Here is a 6,000-nt window from a genome sequence, read left to right as displayed (position 1 = left end):
GCGCGGGCTCGGCTCCTCGGCAAGGAGCGCGCGGGGCGGACTGCGGGCCGCGGGCCGCGGGGCGCGCGGACGGGCGCGAAGGGGAGGGTGGTGTCGGTCGGACCGAGGGGCGCGCGCAGCTCCCCGCCCCTCGAGCCGAGGCCGAGGGGGCTGATGGCCGCCGCCGGGCCGAGGCGGACCAGAGCAGGAGCTGCGGGAGCTGCTGCCGCCGCTGCCGCCGCCGCCGCTCTTATTGCCTCGGCCGGGCCCCCGCCGCCGCCCCGAGCCAAAAGCGCCGCGGCGGGCGGGGGGAGGCGGGGGGAGGAGGAGGCGGCGGCGGCGAGGGGGGTGGAAGGAGGAGGAGGAGGAGGAGGGCCGAGGAGCGGCCGCGGCGGCGGCTGGGAGGGCGGGTGCCGGCGGAGGGAGGCGGCCCCCCGGGAGTCCGGGGAGGGGGTCCCTCCGCCCGCGCCCGGCCGGGGACGGGACGGGCCGGGGAGACGCCCCCCACCCCCCGGGCTCGGGCCGCAGCCGGGCCGGGCCGAGGGGGGAGAGGGGGCGTCTCCGCGCCAGTGACGACCCCTCGCACGACGCCAACGCTCCACCCCCCGGACCGCGTCGCCCGGCGCCCCCGAGGCCTCCTCCCCCTCCCGCGGGCGCCGCCGAGGGGCCGGGGTGGGCGGAAGGGGAGGGAGCGCGCGCCCGGACTTAGGAAAATTTTCGAGAGAGAGAGAGACACAGAGAGCCAGAGAGCAGGAGTGTGGAAAAAGCGAGGCGAGCACGAACCAAAGGACAGAGCAACCGAAAAGGAAAATGTGTCCACACACACACACGAACACGAATAAAAACCCACACTACACAGCGATGGTGGTGTCTGGTGGCGGTGGCGGGGTGGGGGGTCTGACTAGATGAGCCGCTCCTCGCGCCCCCGGCGCCGGGCGCCATGGCCCGAGCCGAAGGCGCCGCTGGCCCCGGAGCGCCCGCGGCCTCTGCGCTTGGCGCGGCCGCCCAAGTAGGAGAAGAAGGCGCAGCCCAGGAACACTCTGAAGCAGCAGGTCGCCCCGAACACGAAGCCGCAGCCGCGGCCCTGCTCCGTGCGCTTCTGCAGCAGGAAGTTGAGCACCCACGAGGGGCTGCGCACCGAGAAGACCAGGAACACCACGAGGGGCAGGTGGGCGCTCAGCGCGCCTGCCTTGAGCGGCCCAGGCCGCCACACGACGCCCCCCACGCGCGGCGCCGCGTAGTAGGCGTCGTCCTCGTCGCCCGAGTCCGTGTCCCACTCGGCCCAGGCCCTACTCGTGCCCCCGGCGGCGGCGCCCTCCTCGGCGCCCCCGACGGCGCCCTCCTCGGCGCCCTCGTCGTCGGCGGCGGCGGCCGCGGCGGCGGCGGCCTCGGGGCATCGGGCCTCCTCCTGGGCTTCTGGCACCTTCTTCTTCTTCTTCAGCATCTTCTCCACCTTCTTCCTCTCCTTCTCCTTCTTCTTCTCCTCCTTTCGCCTCTGCTCCAGCAGCTTCTTCTCGAGCTTCTTGCGCTCCTTGTCTGTTAGGAACTTCTCGGGGGGCGCCTCCTGCGCCAGGTTCTTGGGGTTCTTCGCGGACTTCTCGGGGTCCCCGCTCTTCCGCGGGGCGAGCGGCTCTCTCGGATCGGCCAACGCCGCAGCCGCCGCCGCAGCTTCGGCAGCCACCTCGGCAGCCGCCGCGGCCGTCTTCTTGTGGCTCTCCGCCGCCCGGGCTTTGAGCTTCATGGCCATCTTCAGCATGGTGGCCCGGCCACCTCGGGGAGCTGGGCTCGCGCCTGGCCCTGGCGCCCTGCTTGCCCCCGGCCCCCGTGCGCCCCGTGTCGGGGGGCTCGGCTGCGGTCCCCGCCGCGCTGCCCCGGGGCCGCGGAGCGCGGCTGCCCGGGCTTCGGGCTGCTGGGCTGGCTGCCTAAGAGTTAGCGCCAAAAAGGATGAGCAAACGAAAAAGGGACAAGAACAAACCAAAAAGCACGCAACAACAGCGAGAAACCAAAAAGCACCAAGAAATGTCAACTCAAAAAGAAAAGTGCAAAGGCGCGGATGGCACGAGTCTGCTGTTACCCTCAGGCGCTCCTTGGTTTGGCTCTTGGGCACGCCAATGGAGAAAAGAAAAGAGAGAGAATTGGGGGGTGCCCGGAGGCGCGGGGCAGGGCAGCGGCGCCCGGGCGCCCCTGCCTTGTCCCGGACCCGGCGGCTCTTGCCCGCGCCGGGCGACTCGCACTTCCGCGGGAGGCCCCGGCGCTCCCCGACTTACATGTGAGTGAGGTGCACTCACACGCAAGGCAGCGCCTGCCGGCCGCCGGCCGCCCGCCGCCGCCCCGCGCCGGGACAGGGGATCGCTCCAGCCGCGGCGCCGCAGCCCGGAGCCAGAGAGCAGGGGAGCGCCGCGCCGGCCAGCCACCTGACGCAGCCCGCTCCGCGGTGCCGACGCGACTGAGTGTCCCCGCCGGGGAGCAGCGCTTCTAACCGGCCCCGATGACGCCCCAGCCTCTTCAGAGGACCGACCCATAGCAGCGGCCCCTATAAACCGAAGGGGAAGCGCGAAAAATCGGCCCACCGGGGACGCACCCAAATGGGCCGCCGCGCACCCTGGGGGTGCGGGCCGGTGCGGGGACCGCGCGGGTGTGGGCCAGGGGCGCGCGGGCCGCGATGGCGGGGGGCGCGGGCGCGCCCAAGACGGTGGGCGCTCAACCCCGCCTCCCAGACCTGCCTCCCAATTTTCGGTGAGTGGTGTAGCCCTGGGCGGCGTGCAAAGTGTGCGACGGCGGCGCTTACCCCTGCTGTGCGCCTCCTTACCTCCAGCCACCCACCCCGCCCTCCCAGCGGCGCGCGCCCGCCGAGGTAGGTGTCAGAGAGCCGAATTCGAATTATTTGCGACGCCCGACGGAGTTTCGTATCTTCGGACGAGAAAAGTGCGATGGGAGTGCAAAGGTGGCTGTGCTCGAAGCAGCAGGCGCGCCGGTGTCACGGGAGCCGAGGAGCGGTGGCCGTGGCTGTGGAGTCGGTGCTCGAGGCGTCCTCCCAGGTGGGAGAGGTGGCGGCCTGGCCTGGGCGCCCTAGGGGCTCTGGAACAGAGGGAAAAGTAGTTTACGGAACGTGAAGTTGTTTGAGGGTTCTTTCAAAACTTTCAAGTGTCCCGCCCCACACTAGGATCTAGCAGTGCACGGGATTAGGAGCAGGGATACCAAAGTTTCAACCAGTTGACCCCAGCCCGCCTTTCCTGGGACCTTGGTTGGATCATCTGCTGCCACCGTGGTGTCTGCTGGGATACAGTTTATTCATTCAATAAATGTTTGGTGCCTGCGGGTTCCGCGGCCCACCATGTGCCCAGGTGAGCCGAGGCGGCCAGGTAATCAAGCTAAGACATGAGCAGTGTCTTTGATGGGACACAGGCCTACATCCCGGAAAACCCAGATATGCAAAGTCCACAAACTGTCTTCCAACTTTTTCTTTGACTTCTTAACAGAGTCCATGAAACTTAAGATGTTTGGATGGAGAAGGAGAAAAAAAGAAAAGTCTACTTATACATGGAAACACATTTAACAGTCCTCAGGGGTATGGGGCGGCTGACACCACCAGAGGCCTTGAGCAAACTGTTGTATCATTTTAAGTTAGCTTTGAAAATAAAAAGACGCTATTTAAGCCATTCAACAGGATGACTGAAATTCCCCCCTTTCCCCTAGTTTGCTCCACTTCGAGTAAGAAAAGGTGTGACAGATGAAGATGCCACATATTATTTTTCTTGGCCCCTTCAGGTACACCGCTGCCCCCATCCTACAAGGCCTCTTTTTTATGAACCTGAAAGGACAACAGAGGGCGATTCAAAGTCACCAAACAACACTTGGAATTAAGAACAGGAAGCGCAGCCTAGATGCCGTCCTGCCCTAGGTTGCTGCAGACCCCTGACTTTCTCGAACTCTGCTGAAAAGTTGCTGCCAGGTTTTTGTCACACTCCTGATCATGGTCTCTCTTCCACACAAAAATACACCTTCTTTTGAAAATGCTCAAAGGAACTATCCTAGGTTGATGCTTTTCACCTAACCAAAGATGCATAAAAATATTGTGCAGATACACCCGAATGTGCTCCTGGGAAAACTCAGCAGTAAGACCTCAGGACTGATGATTCCTAGGCTGCCTGTAACAGTGATAGTAAGGCTCACTGTCATCCACCACCTAAATTGGAAAGAATCGCTTGATGATATGGCACAGGTTCTATATCTTTAGATAGTAAATTAAAAATTCCTGGCTGAATTTGATTGATTGTCACTTTTAAAAATTGTTAAAGACTTGTAAGAGGGAAGAATAGGCCAGAAATTTTTGTTATGCTCCATTTGTTCAAAAGCATCTTCCTTCCTGCTTCTAATGTGGCAAAGCACAGATACATTGTCTTTAAGAGGTAAGGTAAATAGTAACAAATACAACCTAGATACTTATGCCAGGAGCTACAAAGTTATACAATGAATATAATGAAGAGCCTCCTTATTTGGAAATCTCTGAGCTCCATTACCACCTTCCCCTTTTAGATAAGTATCACACCTGAACTTTAAAAGGGGTGAAACTGCCCCATGTCATATACTAGCATGTGTTCTAGGCAAGGCACAATTGGGACTATTGTCCTAGAAATGTGTAACGCAAGGTCAGGCTTTACTCCTTTCAGCTCTCAATCTATGAGGCCATTCTTGAAAACAAAAATTTTTTAAGTATAGGTTTCACCTATATTTTATTATGACTACTGATGAATAAATAAAGCATTTACTTTGTAAATAAATGACAGCAGGTGGAATCATGGGTTTACAGGTAAGCAAATGACACCCAGAGTGCTGAAACACAAGCTGGTTTGCGGTCAGCTAGGCTCTCTGTTTTCACTCCACACAAAGTGAAAGAAGAGATTTTATTGAGCTTTTGGCCTCAGATATGACCTCTCAAGGCCCTAAAAGTTGTGATTTTTTTTTTTTTTTAAGTCTTTCAGATTTGGAGGCTACCATGTGTGACCTTTTCATATGAGTTAGTCATTTATTTTAATTGATCATTACTGTTTTAAGTACCTAGTTTATGCTTTGAAAGTGGGGCAATCTATTAGCATAATTCTTGGAACAGTCCAGATGAAAAAGCTTTCCAATGGAAGGGGCCCCTCATCTGGCTCAGGAAGAGAAGGGAGTTATGGAGATTTCAGGGAGAGACAAAGGGCAGAATATCTTGGGTATAAAATGCCCGAAGAGAGCACAGATCTGTGGCTCAGGAGACTTGCTTCAAGCCCAAGCCAGCCAGTTGAGATCATAACACATCCCTAGCCTAAAACACTAGGTCACCTAACGAAAAAACTTGGTTAAACAGATGGTGTCACACGCTACACAGAGATACGGCCTCAAAACATTTCTTTCCAACATTCCATATTGACAACAAGAAACAACGTCCCACATCTGGGTTTGAATTCTGTGGTCTTGTCAGCTTCGTGGTGATAAAGGCAGTTTGTGTTCCTTGGCCCCTGGGTATCCTCCTTTCTGAGTAAGAATGCCTTGTCTGCCTTTCGAAGCAACGGACTTGCTACAGCTTAGAATCTTGAAAAGTGTTCTGCTTATGATGTCACTCAGTTTTTGGACAAGAATGTTATCCTTGGCCCTTCATTAGTTGGGGTCATTTTACGTTGTTTTCCAAGAGCCCAGAGCAAATATAATTATAATATTATTTTAATAGCCTAGGAAACAATAAATAGGTTTCCACTGAAACAGAAACTTTAGCTGTAAGGTTTTAATAATAGTATTTAGCACTTCCACAGTGTTTCCTGTCTTCAAAGCACATTCTGCACTTTAATTAGCTAGAATGACTGAAACTGCTATTGCAAATGAATGTCAAAGTCTATGTCATGTAGATGATGAAAGCAGGAATTGTAAAAAGCATTTCCTAGTCCCAGTTAATCCTTGTAAGAAGGCTCTATTACTTTAGACCATAAAAGTTCTTAGAAATCGAATGTAGTCATTATCTAGGACATTTTTTTCTTGTCATATTCA

General features: G+C 57.0%; 1 protein-coding gene across 25 annotated transcripts in view; it reads right to left on the bottom strand.

Moving 5' to 3' along the window:
- GNAS (GNAS complex locus) overlaps nt 1-6,000 on the bottom strand; it is a 72,067-nt gene that overhangs the window by 19,438 nt on the left and 46,629 nt on the right. For 4 of the 25 annotated variants that reach the window (XM_023231866.1, XM_023231867.1, XM_023231868.1 and 1 more), the window contains exon 1: nt 2,054-2,478. The exons of 6 other annotated variants lie outside the window; for them this stretch is intronic. The gene's annotated coding sequence lies outside the window, so the exon portion shown is untranslated. Of the gene's footprint in view, nt 1-829; nt 845-2,053; nt 2,508-6,000 lie in introns of those variants that run through there. 15 more of the 25 variants (XM_023231873.1, XM_023231876.1, XM_023231881.1 and 12 more) reach the window with 9 other exon arrangements.

Source organism: Piliocolobus tephrosceles, chromosome 20 (genome assembly GCF_002776525.5).
Source record: "Piliocolobus tephrosceles isolate RC106 chromosome 20, ASM277652v3, whole genome shotgun sequence".
NCBI lineage: Eukaryota > Metazoa > Chordata > Mammalia > Primates > Cercopithecidae > Piliocolobus > Piliocolobus tephrosceles.
This window is presented reverse-complemented; position numbering and strand designations above follow the sequence as displayed.